General features: G+C 41.3%; 1 pseudogene; it reads left to right on the plus strand.

The window, feature by feature from the left end:
- The window catches only part of LOC101516364 (beta-1,4-galactosyltransferase 7-like), a 151,978-nt pseudogene extending 137,622 nt beyond the window's left edge, over positions 1-14,356 (plus strand).
- The last annotated feature ends 4,983 nt before the right edge of the window (positions 14,357-19,339 follow it).

The raw sequence follows: 19,339 nt of genomic DNA on the forward strand, positions 1-19,339 counted from the left end.
TACTCATAATTCCAGAAGCTTTTATTAACATGTCATATGTACTTACACATTTTAACTATGAAGATACAAATTATCATCTAAATCTTTAAAATGCATACAGTATCAAAAAATGTGCACACTAGTAATTTTTAATAAATCACTCATGTCAGACATGGCTATGTTAGTTGGCTTTTGGTATTATTTAAAACTACCTGAAAAATTAACAATACCACCAGAAAAGATTCACTTTAGCTTGCCACTGTGTAGGCTCTTAGCCTAAAGTCAAGCAGGCTGTGTGTGCTTGGCACTGGTGAAAACTTTCTTGATGGCATTTCAGAGGTGGCACAGACCATCACATAGCAAGGGAGGAGTGCACAAGGCTACATCCGTGTGGTCTCTTATAATGCCACCAGTATTTTATTATGGGGGATCCACTGAAATGACTCAGTGTCATCCAGTCATCTTCCAGAGGCCTCACCATCAGATTACATTTCCACACTATACCATTAACATATGACTTCAATGTTTACATATCTATATAAATTTGAGAGTCAAACTTGTTGAAACTCTGCTAATGGCAAAACTGACAAATTCCTCAAATCTAAACATTCATTTTATTCCAGTCATTATCTCATTCTAGAGAGTGGAGTCATTCAGATTTTCATTGCAAATTTAACAGAATTAAATTGCCAGTAAGCAGTATTTATTAAGGTCCCACTTAAATCATCATTACATTGCACTTAAACACCACTACTGTGTCTTTAGAAGGTTATGATTTGTTTGTTTTGTACAATAAAATGACCTGGTTTATGCCATTTAGGGATGGCAAGGCAGGACAACACCAGCATCAGTGTCATCGTTTTATTTATTTATTTATTTATTTATTTATTTATTTATTTATTTATGTTATCTTCTGCCATTTCCAATAACTTCTGTTGGAATGGTTAATGATCACAAGACAAGTGATAACTCTCCTCACACACATCAGTGTTCCAGTCAAGATGTATGAGCAGCAAAAAGGCAAAGAAATAGATGAGGTGATATTAGGTGCGCATTCAAATATGAGGGTTCACTGGCAACTGTTCAAATTTTGAGTATGAATATGGATTTAGGAGTCACCGGCATAAGCAGCAATAATTTCATGGGATGAGTGAGGTTAACTGTGGAGAGAGGAAAGAGTAAAGTGACAAAGTGCAAATAAAACCACAAGAGAACTTTATTTTTTGTTTATAATTTTAAAGATTTATTTATTTTCATTAGAAAGGCAGATCTATAGAGAGTACAAGAGATCCATCTGCTGGTTCACTCTCCAAGTGCCCACAATGGCCAGAGCTGAGCTGATCCTAAGCAAGGAGCCAGGAGCTTCTTCTGGGTCTCCTACACAGGTGCAGGATCCTAAGGCTTTGGGCCATCCTCGACTGCTTTCCCAGGCCACAAACAGGGAGCTGGGTGGGAAGTGGAGCTGCCGGGACACGACCTGGCAACCATATGGGATCCTAGTGGTGCATGTAAGGCAGAGATTTAGATTTAGCCACTAAATCTAAATCATCATAGGCCATTATGCCGGGGCCCAAAAGAAAACTTTAGAGAATTCCACCGATGAAAGCTTTGGTTTCATATGGCTAATAAGAACATGAGAAGCTGCTCAACATTATTATTTGTTTGTGAAGTTCAATTTAAAAAGCAGTGTTCTATTCTACATATGCAAACACAAAACCACAAATATACATATACATACTCCAGAAATTGAACACTTTTAAGCTGAATTTTCCACAGATTGGAGCAATTTGTGCACTTACACACTGTTATTTGCAGTGTAAGGTGGTAATACAAGTTTCCAAAACTGCTTGGAAGGCTCTCCAAAAGCTAAGCCTGTACCTTGCGCGTGACCAACAATTCCATTCTTGGGGCAATATCCACAGAAAACATTAATTTTTATAAAAGTGCATGCATAGAAATATTTCAAGCTGTGTCATTCATAAGAGCAAAAAACCTTCAATAAATCCAACATCCGATATTAGTCGACTGTTTTGTAATATATTTATACAGTGGAAAATTACACAGCAATAACATGAATGATTGAATTGTGTACAGACATGAATAATCCTTGCTCAGATGAAGATTACTGAAAGAAGTAAGACTTACAAGAACATACGATGATGAAAGACACAACAGTGAATTTTTAAAAAGATTTATTTTTATTACAAAGTCAGATATATATAGAGGAGGAGAGATAGAGAAGAAGTCTTCCATCCAATAACTCACTCCCCAAGTGACTGCAACGGCCGATGCTGCGCTGTTCCGAAACCAAGAGCCAGGAGCTCTTCTGGGTCTCCCCTGCAGTTCCGGGTCCCAAGGCTTTGGGATGTCCTTGACTGCTTTCCCAGGCCACAAGCAGGGATCTGGATGGGAAGTGGAGCCGCTGGGATTAGAACTGGTGCCCATATGGGATCCCGGAGCATTCAAAGCGAGGGCTTTAGCCACTGGAAGGTCTCCCACATGCGTGCAAGGTCCCAAGGTTTTGGGCCATTCTTTACTGCTCTGCTAAGCCACAAGCAGAACGCTGGATGGAAAGTGGAGCAGCTAGGATACAAACCGGCATTCATATGGGAGTGTTGATACTTGCAGGTGGAAGATTAGCTAATTGAGCCATTTCACTAGCCCTGATGCAAGAATTTCTTTGGGAAAATAAATAATTCTAGGTCTGGGGTAGGAAAGGTAAAAGATAGACCTTTTTTAAAAAACAAAAACAAAAATTATTTTTACTTTTTAAATTATTATCAACATTCTATGATACAGTTCCAAGGCCCTAGGATTTCCCCTGCCCCTTCCCAAGCCCCCCCCCACCAAATTTCCCTATATTATTACTATAGCATAACTCTTCATATACAGTTTCATGTTCATCATTGCGGGCATGGATGATGACAGAGAGTCCAGCATCCTATTGTCAAGATACAGCTATTAGTTTCATTAGTAGTCCAACTTTGATCTGGAGTTAGAGATGCGTACTACACTGCATCCTCACATCTGGACATGATGGTCTCCATTACAGTCACCACACATCTCTCTTAAATGAAAAAGTCACAATACAAAATCAACAACAGGAAGAAAAATAGACATTTACAACACCATGAATTTCTCAAGAAGTTTTAATAGTTCAACAGTCCTGAATTGCTGGCGATCTCACCACTTCAATCACGATGAAATCTCTCAGGAATCCACTGGCTGATATAGACCACCTTAACATCTCTGGTATACAGAGATCTTCACTGTCAATGTCGGCTGGTAGCTGATCAATTTGTTCTGTCCTCCATCCTCTGCCATGGTACCTGGTGTCCTCTGGAGGTTCCGATGTACTGCCATATCCTCCATGTGCATTTGGATATGCTGTCCACTGCTCCTTCTGAGCCACTGAGGAGGCCCAGATCTGACACAGGCACTCCATGGTCAGACCATGGAGCCTGCAATTCTCTCCATGGTTGTTGTTCTGAGTCCAGCGGTTCAGTTGGTAGGGAATTGCCAAAGAAACTTCATCTGAGCCCATCCCAGATCTGATTCCTGTGTGTATTTGTCAATACAGGGTCTGGCACAGTCTGTCACCCGAATCAGTCTACACACACACACACTGGTAGTTGAAATTCCTGGGTCAGTTCTGTCTTCAGTCCCAATGGATGTGGAGCTCAGCCTGATCCTGCTCACCACATATTCAGCCTTCACGCAAACCAGTGGGAGCTGCAGCCTAGTCAGAGTGACCTGCAAAAACGCCCACCAGGCACGCCCCTTCCCTGTTTCCTGTGTTTGCCAGTGTATGCATCCCATTTAGCTCTTGCATATTGCGTATTGAAGCCTAGTTCATCCCAACCAGCCCCACTATCCATTCCACCCTGGTGACAGCGGATGCCACCATCTGTCTAAGCCATGCCTGCACCTGACAGAATTTGGCCCCTATGCCAGCATCTGCCAGTTGATGCTGAGGCAAAGCCCAACCAACCCAAACTTACTCTGGCTTATGTTTATACCAGAATGTAGATTCAGCCCAGCCTGGCTTTTCCCTGATCCAGCTCACATGTAGGCCATCAGATGTTGTGGCCCTGCCCTGCCTGGTTTGCTGCCATCCCAACTCTCATGCTCACCAGTGGGAGTTGCGGCCCAGTAGGGGAGGCCCTAGAGCACCCCCGGTCCATTCCCCACCTCCTCCTGGTTTCACATGTGCTAGTTGGGTGCTTGGCCAGGTCAGGCCCACTCCCAATTCCAACTCACTCTTGTGGGGACTACAGCCTAGCCCAGCTCTTCCAGCCCCCAGTCCGGGCCCTAATGTACTGGCTGGTATTGTGCCCTGACACGACTCGAATCAGACTCTATTCTGGCACTAGGATTCGCCAGCGAGTGATATGGACTGACCCAGCCTGGCCTGGCCCTGACCTGCACCAAATGTATGCCGGTGGGTACTGCATTTTGTACTGGTTTTGGCTGCTCCCTATCTTGGTTCCTGCAGAGAGTGTGTACGATGGAAGAGTTCCCCAAGCTCCTACATCAGGATCTCTCCCAATGCCATATCTTACACACACCAGTGGGTCCATGGGTCAGTCCTACTTAGTCCACCTCCTGTCCTAGCAGGAACAGTGGCCTTTTCTGACTGTCCTTTAACCCATTCCAGTTCTTACTGTTGGATATTTCAGCCCAGTCAAGCCTGGTCCACTCCCAGACACAGCTCTTGCTTGGCTCAGCAGTGGCAGAGACCTAGCCTAACCCATCATACACGTACCCTGGTTTTCACGAGCACCAGTAGGTGCTGGAGTCTACCTCAGTCCAGCAAATCCCAGACCCAGCCAACACACATGCTGAGGGATCCTGCAGCCATATTCATACCAGACTTCACCCCCAACCCTGGCCCTCACACTCAGCATTGGGGATCACAACCTGACCAGGGCATCCTCTTTGCTCTCCAAACAAGCCTGTTCTCATCCACAGATCTTGCGCATGCCAGTGGTTGCTCTGAACCAGCCTTGCATAGCCCCTCATTTCTCTTAACTTTTGCCTTCGGATGTTTCAAGCTGGCCTGACATAATCAGTCCCCATTTCCAACTCTCATTCGTGGGTGCAGCAACCTGGCCCTGCTCAGTCTGTTTTCATGTCTGGCTCATGCAAGCCTATAGATGTAATAGCCTATCTCAGCGTGACCTGTGCTCCAGCCTGGTTTCTGCTCTTGCTGGTGAGCTAAAGTTTTCTTGGCCCTGCCCTGTCCATGCCCTTCCAAAACCAACACACACACTTGCCAATGGATGGGGCTACCTTACCCAGCTTGCCGGACCCATCAGTCTGGAAAACATGCCCACCAGTGGTAACTATGGCCCTGAAGGGGAGTTTCCCAGGTCCCTCCACTCAGCTCACTCCCATACCCCACCTCACATATGCCAGCAGGTGCTAGGTCCTTACAGGCATAACCTGCCCAACCATCTTGGCCTTTGTATGAGCTGGTGGATGTTATGGGCCCAGGCCACCCCACACCCTGTTTTAGGATGGACATGCAAGTGCTGCAGCTTGAACCTGTCCTGCGTATTTTCAGTCCCAGTACCCATGAGTATTGGCGGATTCCATATTCACACCTGGTTCAGCCCATTACTACCTCGACTTTTGAGCTAACCAGTGGGACTTGTATTTCCACAGGGTTGGGCCAATTTATCCCCCATGAATCTACCACCTGACCTGGTTCTCTCATGTGCTGGTTAGTGTCATGGCCCTGCCTAATGTAACCTGTCTCCTGTTCCAATACTGTATCAGGTGCTGGGATCCAGCTCTGCTAGACAGGCCCTGAGCCATAGCTTTTGTGTCGCCTGGTATGTGGCGGTCAGCGATGTTCTGCAATAACAAGCCCCTCTCAGGAATCCCATGCAGGTTGGTGAATCAGTTTGACCCATACAGATCTTCCAGTCTCTCCCCTCCATACCACCAGGTCTCAGTCCCCTCACTTACTGGCAAGTACAATGGCCCTGTTGTTAGGTGTCCCTCAGAATTCATTCCTCACTTACACATATGGTGTCTATATCTGTGGATGTCCCTAGGCAATAATTCATCACCCCCAAGTCCGCAGAGCTCATCGGTGGGCAGCCTGTGGGTAAAACCCTGTGCCCAATAGGTGCACTGGCCACCAGAGTTAAGATGATGCTGGCTGCTTTTTCAGCAGTTGGAAGGCACGCCGTGCCCTCTGTTCACCAGCCAAGAATGGCCAATGAAGTGGAGGTTCCACTCACCATTGAATTTGATCAATCTCCAAAACAATTTCATTGACAATTTTTGGGATATACAGAATTCAGAAAATGCTTTGAATTACATTATAAATGTTTAAAAAAAAATCCAGATTGAGTGAACGTATATATCTCTGGTACCTAAGGTTCTTCAACAAGTAAATTGTACAGAGAGAAAGGAATGGATGACAAAAGTAACTGGATATAAGAGACATAAATATCTCTCCATGTCATTGTTTGTCACAAATTTTAAAAATCTGTGAGACGAAAACAGTATCTAGGGATTCATAGTCCAGTAATAAAACCAACAAGAAAAGCAAATAAGCAACTGCTCTAGAAGTTAAAATTGTTATTTTTAGAGAGAATTGTAACTGAGATTAAACTATGGCAGACAGGAGCCAATATTGTGGTATAGCATCTCAACCACCGACAGCATCTCATAAAGGTATAGATTGAGCCTCACCTACTCCACTTCTCATAAAGCTCCCTGCTAACTGCCTGGGAAAGCACTAGAACTTGGCTTAAGTCCTTGGACCCCTGCATACATGTAAATAACCCTGGCTTCAGCTTGGCTCAATCTCAGTAGTTGTGGCTATTTGGTAAGTGAACCAGTGGATGGAAGGTCTTTCTCTTTCCTCCTCTCTCTTGAACTGTCTTTCAAATAAATAAAATATCTTTTTAAAATTGGGCACATAGAGGAAGCCTTTGAATAATTTATAACTTTTGCATAATGGTTACAATGTTTATCTATTTAAATATAAAAGCAGAAAATCTAAAAGAAAAGTAAAAATCATATACTGTATGCACAGTAATCAAATCAATATTATATAGCTTACATAAATTACATATAGTAAATGTCAATGTGAAAGCGTTATCAAAGATAATCATGGGAATTCATAATGGTAAAGGTGTCAATCGAATAGGAAAATATTACAACTTTAAATGGTTACTTAGCCAATGCTGTAGCTTCAGAAAATATTAGTACAAAATGGCAACGATGAAAGACAAATGTGAACATTTCACAGTCATAGTCATGGTCATAATCTTCACATTATTCTCTATGGTAAGCTACAAAGGTGAACTAAAAAAAGAGAGTATCAATAAAGTTGATCCAATTGACATATATAGAACTGATTCATTTTCCTTTCATGTGTACAACAAATATTAACATAGACACACAGACTGGTCCATAAATTGCAATACATTTTAAAGTAACGAATGAGATGTTTTCTGGCCATAATTGAATTAAACAGAAGCTCAATAGAAAAGCATCAATTACAAGAGTACTACTATGAGAAATTAAGAAATTAATTCATAAATAATCCATGTCAAGCAGAAGTTATATTTTGAAAGAATTAATAATGATATTATGACAAAATGAAACATGGAAAATGCAAGCTAAATCAGATGCTTTTAGAAGACAATTTATTTCCTTAAGTACATATTTTAGGAAAAAAAGAAAAAATAGAAAATAAATGATTTAAGGTTATATCTCAAGGAATTAGAAAAAAATCAAGCATAAGTACAAGGCAAGAGAATGTAGAAAAGAATTATCAAAGAATTAGGAAGCATGCATAAAATTGATAATATCTTAAAAGGTCAAAGTTGCTTCTTTAAACATTAATATGGATGATATATCTCTGGAAACAGATCAAAAAAACAAAAGTGAGAACAAGGGAGAAAACTAAATATTCTATAGAGAGCAGAAGATAATGACAGTTTATCAGAAGGACTTTATGCAAATGCCCTTATGGGATAATACTCTGCTAGCTCTGTCTTCAGACCAGAGAGGGTATACCTAAGAAGACGTTGAACTTGACTGGACAATAAGATGCTGGACTCTATGTTTGGTATACGCTTGCAATGGGGAAATCTCAACTGAACTTGAGCTGTGGTTATGCAACAAGGTAGAGGAATCCACCATGGTGGGAGGGTTTGGGGAGGGGTGGGGAGAAGCCAAGTATCTATGTAACTGTGTCACATAATACAATGTAATTAATGAAGTTAAATAAAAAAAAAAGAAAAAAAATAATTTGTATGTAATTTGATATTTTACAAAAGCTTAAGTGATTGAATTTAACAAAGGATACTGAATATCACTATGACCTGGTATGTTTTTTAAAGAAAAGTGTTAATTTTGCTCATGCATACATATATGGTATGTGCTCACATCTATGTACACTCATGCTCAGATGACATCATTAATTAATTCTCTCAAATCTTTACAAGAAATATCATCAATTTCACATAAATTTTCAGAAAATAGATGAATAAAACACATCACTTCCTTACTCTATATTTTTCCTTCCTCTTTAATTTTAAGAACAACATCACCTCAATTCTATAAACTGACAGGAATAATAAGAGGAAAATTACAGATCAATCTCTCTTACTTGCACAGATGTAGAATATTTAAAATATTTTGAAAAATAACATTTTGTATTCGATTGAATATTTTTTTATTTGTTTTTATTGCAAAGGCAGATTTTATAAAGAGAAGGCGAGACAAAAAGATTTCTATCCATTGATTAATTTTAAAATTTTCCTCAACAACTGGTGCCAGGCTGATCTGAAACCAGGAGCCAGGAGATTCTTCTGGGTCTCTCACATGCATGCAGGGTCCCAAGGCTATGGGCCATCTTCCTCTGCTTTCCAGGACATAAGCAGGGACCTGGATCAGAAGTGGAGCAGCAGAAACAAACATCAACTAGAACCCATATGGGATGCCAGTGCTTGCAAGTATAGGATTAGCTATCTGAGCCATCACACCATCCAGAAGATTCCTTTGATTGTCCAACAGTGATTTACTAAATGCAAAAAATCTTTTTTTTTTCTTTTTTGTAAAAAAAAAATATTTTTCATATTTTTCATGACACATTTCCATAGGCTCAGGGATCTCCTTTTCCACCCTCGTCATTTGCCCTCCCCCGACTGTTTTCCCCCAACATTCTTACAATAATATAGTCTTTCAAAAATAGTCACAAGTCAATCATCCTGCTATTTAAGTATATCCTCACATTATATGTATATACAATGGTAGAAAGTCTAGCATCCTATTGTCAAGATACATTTAACAGCTTCATTGGGAGTTCGTCTTTTATTCAGGAGTAGAAATGCATTGTATCTTCCCTTCTCAGAACGATAATTTCTATTATATAGTTCCTCTAGAGGGATATATATATTTAAAAACATGACTATATATAACACATTTTGTATCACATATGTGTGTGTGTATATATATGTGTGTGTGTGTATTTATATTTAGAAACATGCCAGAATTTATCATTTTTCTTGTCAGGGCCTTCCTAAACAGTGATTATCTTAATAGAAATACACTATTTAGAGGTCAGACAAGACCCACAAGAGGCACAGGAACATCTTGCAGAATATTTAAGTTTTTTCTGGTTTTATATATATAAATAGATTGTATATATATAATCATGTATATATATGTTCTGATTTTACACATAGATTATATATATATATAATCATGTTCCCCTTATATCTATTGATCTTGTAATTTGCTTGAAGTTTGCCTTCTATCAGAATTTATGATAATTATCATTTTAGGAGCACAATGGTGTCTGGTTGAGACCATTTTGTAGCAAAAGATAAAATTTCGTTCTTTCTAATGACTGATTAGTGTTCCATGGATCAGATGTACCATAGTTTGATTATCCATTCCTCTTCTGAAGGACATCTGCTTGTTTCTATTTCTTTGCCATTGTAGATTGTGCTGCTATAAGTATAGGATTACAGATCATTTCCTCATAAGTACACAAGGCATCTGTTATAGTAAGAGAATAAAAAATTGAAAACTTGGGCAAGTCATATGATCAGCCTGATTGAAGACAAAAATGTCAGGAAAAAGGCAGCATCTATGCATGATAAAATTCTAAGCAAATTAAGAATGGAAGATACTAAGATACATGTGTTAGTTATCTGTTGCTGTAACAAATGATCACAAATATAGCTGCTTAAAACAACTGAATTTTATTCCTTATAATTTCTGTGTTCCGAAGTCTTGGTTCACTTGACTCAAATTAAGATGTTGGTAGGGCTTTCCAGCTCATTCATATTTTTGGAAGAATTCAATTGCAATTTGAAGACTCAGAATCTTGTTTTTTTGCTAGTCTGAGGCAGTGTTCACCCCCAGAGGCTCTGACTAGGCCTTGCAGATAATCCCTGTGCAATCATGTAAGGAACTCTGCTCCAGCTCCTATTTATTCCACATTCTGCTGCATCTCCCTTGGCTCATTTTCTACCTTATGGAAGTCACTGTAGAATGCCGTGAAGGCTTGCTTTGATTACACTGGGTCCATTCAAAAGATGGCAGGAGAATAGTAACATTCAGTGTTGCTGTTTCCATTTACTGTAATATATTTATGGGTTCAAATGATTAGGATATACTTACTCATGCGTGTGGGACCATTATGCCTAATTATTGGATGTAGTGAATTCTTATAATTTAATGTTGCCTCAACACCCACTTTAAATAAATGGTACTTTTACATCCTAGAAGCAGAATTAATTATTTTTTTTAAGATTTATTCATTTTATTACAGCCAGATATACACAGAGGAGGAGAGACAGAGAGGAAGATCTTCCATCCAATGGTTCACTCCCCAAGTGAGCCGCAATGGGCCGGCGCGCGCCGATCCGAAGCCGGGAACCTGGAACCTCTTCCGGGTCTCCCATGCGGGTGCAGTGTCCCAATGCATTGGGCCGTCCTCGACTGCTTTCCCAGGCCACAAGCAGGGAGCTGGATGGGAAGTGGAGCTGCCAGGATTAGAACCGGCGCCTATATGGGATCCCGGGGCTTTCAAGGCGAGGACTTTAGCCGCTAGGCCATGCCGGGCCCTGCAAGAATTAATTATTTTTAACACAGTTTGCAATTCCAGTTTGCAATTCCAGTTGTCAAGCACCTCCCAGTTCCTCCATGTGGTTGAACCACATATTTATAACCAAAGTAATCAAACTCCAGGTGACCAGGTCCCATTGAGAGAGCTAGCTGTACTTGCTTGCTTACCTGTATACTTCATGGATATGTCACAGCAACCACCTCTTACAAACAGCATAAAGCCGTGAAACTTGTGTCCTTGCTTGCTCTAACTCCACCAATTGGAAATCCCTACAGGAAAGCTGCTTGGGTTACACACTGGGTTTCGATAAGGGCTTTGGTCCACAGGTCCACCTCTCTCTGTTCCCCCCAACATGCTGCATTTCAACCAAAGTTTGCTCCTTCTTATCAGCCTTGGGAAGAGGGCTGTGTTCTTTTCTCTGAGATTTATTGGGTTGTTCCTGTTATTTCATGTGTTTTGTTACGTTTCCTCCTTTGTATCTTTTTTTCCACCTGATTAACATGCCAGAACTTACCATTTTTCTTGTCAGGGCCTTCCTAGGGAGTGGCTATCTTAACAGAAATACACTGTTCACAGGTCAGACAAGAGGTATAGGAACATCTTCCAGAATATATGTTTCTTCTGAGAGGGACACCTAATCTTACAGTAGACACTTAGACCTTAGGCCATCTACTAGGATAAAGATATTCCTAAAGGCACATCATTAACATCCTGAACTCAGTGTCCTAGATCCCTGTCAGAACCGGGCTAGGATTTATAGCCACAATATATACGTAGAGAGAGAAACAAGAGAGATAGAGAGAGAGAGAATAAATTAGAAGAAAAATAAGATATATGACATCTATCAATTTTATATCAGTGACAGAAAATGTTAGAAACTTCTTCATTTAAGGGGATGTATAATAGCTGTGTAATGGAGACTGTAATTTCTAGTAACATGTCATTTAACTTCATGGCATTGTAAATTTCTATTTTTCTTTCTATGGTTGATTTTGTACTATGACTTTTCATTTAAGGGGATGTACAGTAGCTGTGAAATGGAGACTAACATCCAGATGTGAGGACACAATGTAGTATGTATTTCTACTTCCAGACAAAGATGGACTTACAATGAAACTGTTTACTCTATGTTGACAATAGGATTCTGGACTCTCTGCCATTGTCCATGCCCACAATGATGGACATATGACTGAGTATGAAGAACTATGTTAGTAATGATATAGAGGAACTAGGTGGGGGGAGGGAATTGGGGAGGGGATAAGGGAATATGGAACTGTATCATAAAATGATAAGAATAATAAAATGTAAAAAAATAAAAAATAAAAATTAACCTCAAAAAAGAAGAAACTTCTGCACTAAACTCAGAAATGAGACAAGACTGCCTGATGTCCCAAATTGCAGTCAGTACTTTGCTAACAGAGTCAGAATATCTAACAAGAGAAGAAAATAAATTTAAAAAATTGAAAAAGAAATGATAACAATACAAAGGGGTCTATGTACAAGCATCACACAAATCAAAATGCGATTCCCGAGAGAATGATACAGGACATTGCTTGTGGCAATGTAATATGGTGCTGTAACTATGAAAAACAAAAGAGAAAACATAGGATTACCTTAGGATGCAGTAATTCTACTCCTGAGTGTAAATCTGAAATAATTGAAAACAGGGATCCAGACATTGTACAGCAATATTCATAGTAGTGCTATTCAAAACAGCTAAAATGGTAAAAACATCTAGTGTGTCTACCAAAAGATAAATGGCATCTTTGGCATTTGGCATAGCACTTAAGACATTACTTGGGATGGTGATGCCCTCTATCAGAATGCTTAAGTTCAAGTTCCAGCCCTGTTAACAATTCTATTTCCTGCTTGTGTATTTTGGAAGGTAGCAGGTGATGGCTCAAGCATCCCTGCCACCATGTGGGAGATTGACGTTGAGTTTTTGGCTCCTGACTTTGGCCTAACCTTGGTTGCAGCAGGAATTTGGAAATGAACCAGTGAATCGGCAACCTCTATTTGTCTGTCTCTCTCTTTGCTTTTCAGATAAGTGAAACGAATAAGGTTTAAAATAGTGGAATGGATAAATAAAACATGGTCTGTATATATGAGAGTATTTAACCACAAAAGGAATACAGTTCTGAAACATGACATAGCACAGATGAACCTGGAGGACGGTATGCTAATCCCAAGATACCAAACAGAAAAAGAGAAACACCGTGTGAATCCATCTGTATGAATTACTTAGACTAATGAAATTCATGGGGACAGAAAGTAGACTAGTGGTCTATAGGGGTTAAGGGGAAAGGCTCGTGGGGAATTATTATTTAATGAGGACGGAATTTTAGATTTGCAAGATGAAAGAGTTCTAGAGATTAGTTGCCTACCCATGATGAATATATTTAACAATGCTAAAAAGCATCCTTAAAAAAATGTAAGATTTTAGGAGGCGCCGCAGAGGCCAGGTGGGCTGCACCAGTAGCTTGAAGCCCCTGCCCTATCGTCTCCCTGCAGTGCAGCTGCCTTGGGAGGATCGCAGGTCTAGGTTGCTTCCCAGCGGCCTCTGTTATTGCCTATTATTGGTTTTCTTCCCCCTACTCTGGCTGCAGTTCAGCTGCTCTGGGAACGTGGCCCGGACAGGGTGAGAACAGGGACAGGAGATCCCATGCCCACCGCAGGCCTGCCCTCTGGTGCCAACCCCTGAGCACTGGGAGGAAATTGCGTCCTGGGGTCTTTACCGCTGGCAGTGCTGGTGCCCTTCCACGAATGCTTTGAGGAGATGCTCGTCTTTGCGCCCCACAGGCATCTGTTCCTGAGCCGGAAGAAGATCCAGCATCAGATCTACACGCACAACCAGTTGGATCACTTCAGGGTCAACCAGCCAGCGCTCGTCAGTGTGGGCTTCCTGGAGAGCAGCAACAACATGGACTATATCGCCATTCATGATATGGTCTTGCTGTCCCTCAAGGAGGAGCTCAACTATGGCTTCCACGTGGCCTCTTTCAGAGCTCCACCTACCCTACCACTACAAAACCTACATGGGTGGTATCTTGCTGGGTATAAGACCTTCTACCACCTGAGGAAGAGAGACCAGAAGTGCATTGCGGCTCAGAAACAGAACCGATTCCAAGTGGACCAGGACAGAGACTTGAATATGGTATGCTACCGTGTGGATTTCCATACAGCCCTGTCTGTGGGCGGGGCCCCTTGTACTGTCCTCAACATCGTGTTGAACTGTGATAAAGCTGTCACTCCTGATGCACATTTGGCTGAGATGGCTGACTGGCAGGAAGGCCACACTGACACTCCGGCTTGGGAGAATGCCTCAGGCCCAAGGCCCAGCTCTGATAGTAGGTGGAGTGGCCTCATGCACCTGCCAGCTGGCTCCATATAGGCAAGCAGCCCGGTCCCGGAGGCCAGCTTGAGCCAGGCCAGGGCATCAAGGAGCAGTTGGACGGTGGCTCTTCGCTGGGACAGTCCTGCTCTGTCCTGCTTGCCCAGCTCTGCTCTCTTCGTGCTAAAACCTGCTGGCAGCAGGTGGGGTTGAGGATGACAACTACCAACTGACCTTGCTTCAGTCCTTCCCATTCTGAAGCCACGTGTAACTATGACTGAGAGAGGCTTGGAACTGCAGAGACCAAGCACAGGGCCCATGGAAGGGCATCACCCATGGGGGTCGCCATGTAGGAAGGTGGGCCTTCTGTCACCCGTGCTCTGAGTTCTCAAACCACAGTGCTAGATTATTCAGTGAAATATTCTTATTTTTAAGTGATGGCTGATTGAAGCTTTCAAAAGTATGGCATTCCAAGAAAAAAAATTAAGATTGTAAATTTTATGTTATACTTACTTAAAAATAATAAAAAGGTTAAAACCCTAAAACAATAACGTCAAAGACCATCAAAAATCAAGTGAAGACAGTATCAAGTCAGTTATGTGTGAGAATTCTACACTGAAAACTAAAAAAGCATTGTTCAAGTGAAAAAGTAAGAAATACTTACAAAACTGGAGAGATATTGGGTTGGAAAGTTCTATACAGGGTCTCACTTCTTCTAAATTATTCCATGTATTTAATGTAATCACAATGGAATTTTTTTTTTTTAAGGATTTTTGTTTCGTATTCTAAAGTTGCAGCATTTATTGTGTGATCAGCCAGTGCATACTCCCGGAGTTCAAGAAGATTTCCAGGAAAAAGAATTCAGGAATTCCCGGAATTCTCCTGGAATTGCAGCTGGATGCTGCAACAGCTGCTCTCTTGGGCTTAGGGGTTGCTGCTCCACACAGTGTATACCTGAATCTGCAGTATACACTATTCAGATCAGTCATTCAACCACACTACATTTTGCTATTTAGCCTGGGCACACCAATTGTTCACGCCTTTGAACTTGACAGTGTAGCCGCAATTGCCATTGATGGGCATCTAAATGTGGTAGACCTAAGAATCACAGCAGTGGAACAAAATGTACAGCTTATTGCTATGCTGTCCAAAATATGATGTTGTTTCTGTCATTTCATTTGTGCAGCTGAGAACAAAAAGTTGAAGAAAAATTTCAAACGGATTCTATAATGAAAATGAAAATATAATAGCTGAGAGTATCTTGAGAGAGAGAATAAAGTTTGAGGACAAAAATGAACCTGTGATACTGAACTAATGGATTTGATAAGACATCCAAGGAACAAATCTACAACTAACTGGTCACTTCATTTATGGCAAAGATGATACTGTAATACAAAGGAGAAAAAAAGTGATTTTGGGTAAAGTCAGTTTTACATGCATACAGAAAAACACTTGTCCGGTGCAAGACTAGCAATTATCAAAATATGGAAATCTGCAAATCCATAGGGATTCTTGAGATTCTTTTAGAGGCTTTTTGCGGCGAAAACTGGTTTCATAATAGTGTGAGGACATTATTCACCCTTTTCATTCTGTTGATATTTAAAGTTATGGAATAAAAGGAAATTATAGAGAAAATTCATCACATCTTAACACTAATCAAGTCAGTGGCAGTAAACTGCAAAAGAAAGAGTTCACTGTTATTTACCACTTTGCATTCACACTAAAGACAAAAAGAACCAGCTCTAATGAAAAATGTCTTTGATGGAGCAAGAAAATTATCACTTTTTAAAATATTAAAGTTTTATATACACAACTTTCAAAAATATTTTTTTTTATTAAAAAGGCAGATCAGATTTTATGGAGAGACAGAAAGACTCCATCCACTGGTTCACACGTACATGGCACAATGACCAGATGGTGCAGGGTCCTAAGGTATTGGGCTATCTTTCACTGCTTTCCCAGACCACAAGCAGGGAGCTAGAGGGAAAGCAGAGCGGCGAGGAATTTGAACTGACACCATATGGGACCCCGGCGCCTACAAGATGAGGATTTAGCCATCTCATTAGGCTGTACATGTCTTTTTAGTATTTTGTAGATATAATGAGAAGACTTGTATTATGTACTGAAACATATGGGCTGACTCAAGGAAAAACACTTGAGAGACTGAATTGCCTGGTGAAGTAGCTACATATTTCTTTTAAGAATGATTGTCAAATTCTGGTTATTATGACTTAATTATTTGATAGACAATGAATGTCTACCTATTCTGAAAATGAATGAAACCAGGCTATCACAGATAAACTGACAGCATTTCTTGTCCAAATTAAAATATAATCTCGTAAATGAAATTTGGAAATTTGCGGAACTTATATCTTCCATCTTTCAAATACCTAAACATTTTTGTGATGAGCTTTGTGGTTGTATTGAATAACGTGAGGGTTTGATATTATATAACAAAATGTATCAATATTTGAAAGCACTACGATAAGCATTTGGTGCAATGGATACCTTTCGTCTGTGAAAATATTGTGTATCAAGTTCAAGTCTCAGCTCCTCTGCTTTAAATTCAATTTCCTGCTAATGCACACTCTGAGCAAACAGTAGTTGATACTTCCACTACTTGGGTCCCTGCCATTGCATGTAGAAGATGCAGATTGGCATGGAGATTTCTGAATTTTGTCCAATTATATTTTCAAGTACAAATGAGAGCTTTGTCGGGTATGTTATTCTGAGCTAATATTTTTTTTCCTCCGTTCAGGATATGTAATGTGTCATGCCATTATCTTCTGGCCTATAGCATTTCCTCTAAAAGGTTAGCTATGAGTTTGATTGTGGTTCCTCTGTAAGTTAATCGATTTTTTTCAAATGCATATTTAAGTATCTGTTCTTTATGATCTGTTGAATAGAGCTTGACTGTGATGTTTGGAAGGGAGGATGGCATTTGGTCAAAGTTTATGCAGGGATCTCTGCGTTTCCTATGCTAGATTTCCCTTTTGTTTGGCCTTTTGATAGTGTCACCTAAATATTTATGCTTTTCTTAGTTTTACTCAGTTTCTCTTTCATATTTCTCCTTGGACATTTCAGCATGTAGTATCTTCCAACTCTGAAATTCTTCCTTCTGCATCCTTCATTGAATTATTGAAATGTTTCATTGTGATTCTGATTTGTCGTATTGTATTCTTCATTTCCAATAATTCAGTTTGATTTGGTTTCAGTGTTACTATTTCCTGTGTAACTTATTCCTTAAATTCCTTGAACTCCTGTATATTCTTCTCACTGTTTTAATGAACTTTATAATGACTCTAAATTATTTTTTAACAATTATTACAAGATGGATCAGTGTGGAAAAGATTGAGGTTTAGGGAAAATTGGGTGAACTCATTGCTTCCAAATTTTCTATTTTTTCTTGTTGTTCCTCGGGGAAGGGGAGAGACAAAGGGGGAAACCACAAATGACTTTCCACACATCCCAGTACCCAGGGATGAGGAACCGCCACCTCATGTCAATCTAGAGTCTCAATGTGTACATATTCTGAGGGTTCTGTCCAAGTGGTTTGGATAGTTCTGAAATGCTGCCAATTTCGCTGATCTGAGGATGATGTCATCCACCCAATGTCCATTGACTCCATTCACCGAGATTTTTGCTGTTATCGTTTGTTTGGGGTAGTTGTCCATTTGTTCTCTTCTCTTTCTTCTGCTGCCATAGTCTCCTTTTACAACAGGGCCTGTGTCCACTGCTCTACCTTTTTCATTAAGTACAGCATGTTCTTGCAGGTGAGTTCAAATACCTGGGCCGGGTGTCCCAAGCATTATTAGATTCCTCACCCCTAGGGCTCATAAAACTGATACTCACCTAGTAGGTGGGCCCCTGGATCTGGGCCAGGAGATCCAAGCCCCACCATATTACCCACCCCCAGGAATTCAACAAGCCAACAGCCACCTAGAAGGTGGGATCCTGGATCTGGGCCAGGTAATCCAAATCCCACCAGTTCCTCCATCCCTGGAGCTCAGAAAGCCCTGCCCCACCAGACAGGTAGGCCCCAGAACCTGAGCCAAGCTACCTGAGCTCTGTCAGACCCCCTGTCGCTGGGACTCACGTACCTGGCTCTCACTGGGCCTAGTCTGGCATGACTTGCCTCATCTCAGCATCCTCAATCTTTTTTTTTTTTAAGACTTATTTACTTTTATTACAAAGTCAGATATACAGAGAGGAAGAAAGACAGAGAGGATATACAGAGAGGAGGAGAGAGAGAGGAAGATCTTCCATCCGATGATTCACTCCCCAAGTGAGCTGCAACGTCCGGTGCGCGCCGATCGGAAGCTGGGAACCTGGAACCTCTTCCGGGTCTCCCACGCGGGTGCAGGGTCCCAGTGCATTGGGCCATCCTTGACTGCTTTCCCAGGCCACAAGCAGGGAGCTGGATGGGAAGTGGAGCTGCCAGGATTAGAACCGGTGCCCATATGGGATCCCGGAGCGTTCAAAGTGAGGACTTTAGCTGCTAGGCCACGGTGCTGGGCCCAGCATCCTCAGTCTTACTGCGCAGCCTGGCCTAGTCTAGTCTTCCCCCTGTTCCAGCTCCTACTGGTGGGTGCTGTAGCCTATCCCAGCCCAGCCTGATTGCTATTCCAGTCCTAATGTGAACTGGCTGGTGTTGTGGTCCAATTTGTCTCCTTCTATCATCTGCCCTGGTTCTCAGATCTGCCAATGGGTGTTATGTGTCAGTCCAGACTGGTCTGTCCTCAGACCTGCCCCACATGTATGCCGGTGGGTACTATAACCTGGCATGGTCTGGGCTGCTCCTTGCCTTGATTCTTGCACTCACTTACAGGGACTGTGTTCCAATGAAGGAGTTTCCCAAGATCCTCCATTGAGTCACTTCTCAGTGGCAGTTCTCTTGCACACCAGTGGGTCATTGTCCCAGG

Source organism: Ochotona princeps, chromosome X (genome assembly GCF_030435755.1).
Source record: "Ochotona princeps isolate mOchPri1 chromosome X, mOchPri1.hap1, whole genome shotgun sequence".
Taxonomy (NCBI): domain Eukaryota; kingdom Metazoa; phylum Chordata; class Mammalia; order Lagomorpha; family Ochotonidae; genus Ochotona; species Ochotona princeps.